This window comes from Ursus americanus, chromosome X (genome assembly GCF_024610735.1).
Source record: "Ursus americanus isolate L20-20 chromosome X, mUrsAme1.1.p, whole genome shotgun sequence".
Taxonomy (NCBI): Eukaryota; Metazoa; Chordata; class Mammalia; order Carnivora; family Ursidae; genus Ursus; species Ursus americanus.
Genome location: NC_142164.1, coordinates 22,566,574 through 22,567,918, shown reverse-complemented (window position 1 = coordinate 22,567,918; position 1,345 = coordinate 22,566,574). Strand labels below are relative to the sequence as shown.

Sequence of the window (1,345 nt, the reverse complement as noted above, 5' to 3'; positions counted from 1 at the left end):
ATTACTCTCTGGGGCACCTGGGTGGCTCAGTCTGTTGTGTCTGCCTCCGGCTCAGGTTATGAGGAGTCTTGGGATGGAGCCCCATGTTCTGGCTCCCTGCTCAGCAGGGAGTCAGCTTCTCCCACTCCTTCTGCTGCTCCCCCTGCTTGTGCTCTCTCTCTCTCTCCATCAAACAAATAAATAAATCTTAAAAAAAAATTACTCTGAAGGTGAGGTTATGGTCAAAATTGCATACCACAAAAGGAAGCAAACCACCATGAGATAGTAAGCAAATAAAATAAATATAAGAAGTAACACATTGTGAACTATATAAATAATAGAAAAATTGAAAGAGTAGTTTAAGTAAGTATTTTTAAGATAATCAAGAGTTGAAGGGAAGAATAGATATCATAAAGGCAAGATCAGGACACCATAGCAAAAATGACAAATAATTAGAAATTATTGAAATAAAAATACAGGCATTTGAACAAAGAACTTGAGGGAAAGAAAAACATAAAAGGAGTTAGTGAAATAGAATATAATCTGAGGAACTTAGCTGGATTGCAACATAGAGCATTAAAGAAATAGAAGATATGAAAGAGAAATCCAAGCAATGTGGAAGATATAGAAGATCCAATCAAGTAATATCTAATCAGAGTTCCAGAAGCAGGGAATTTAAAAGATAAGAAAGACATAGTGTCAGCCCCTCAGGTCTCAACAAGGCCCAGTGATGCTCCAGGGTGGGAGAAAGCCAACCTGGAAGAAGATTGGATCCAGCCTTATTCAACATTACTACCAGTTATTTGATAACGACAGAACCCAACTAAGCTCAATTTATATTGACACATCAGCGTTAAGGAGGAAGGACAGCAGTCCAGTCTTCCATTCCAGAAAACCCAGCACAGCATCACAGTGCGGGACCATCATCCCATGCCAGATAGCTGCATCATCAGCATGATTGTGGGCCAGCTCAAAGCTGTTGAAAACCCCATCATGGGGTTCCATTAGATGTTCCTATTAAAGAACACCAATAATGCTTGGGTTTGCACCGGTGACATGTTCAGGCTTGTCCTGCACAACTTTGGCTGACCTCCTCCCAGCTAGCAACTCAGGCTCTTTCCTCCTCTCTCCTCTTCCCAATACTATTCACACTCCTCCAGATGCTCCAAATATACACAAATGAGCAGGGCTGCGGTGGGAGCGGGCACAGTGTGCTGCTGCTACCGAGGTATTATGCATGCTGTTTGGATGCTAGACTAGTTGCATATGAGAGAAGATTGTGTTGTACTAGTGCGTGCCTTGGAAAGACTTAAGTAATGCAAAAGAATTTAAATAAAACATTTAAATGAAAAAAAAAAAACCTGTG

The 1,345-nt window shown here is 41.0% G+C and overlaps 1 pseudogene; it reads left to right on the top strand.

Annotated features, from left to right (window-relative positions):
• Nucleotides 1-709: 709 nt before the first annotated feature.
• LOC123793517 (nuclear transport factor 2 pseudogene) lies at nucleotides 710-1,068 on the top strand (annotated as a pseudogene).
• Nucleotides 1,069-1,345: the final 277 nt, after the last annotated feature.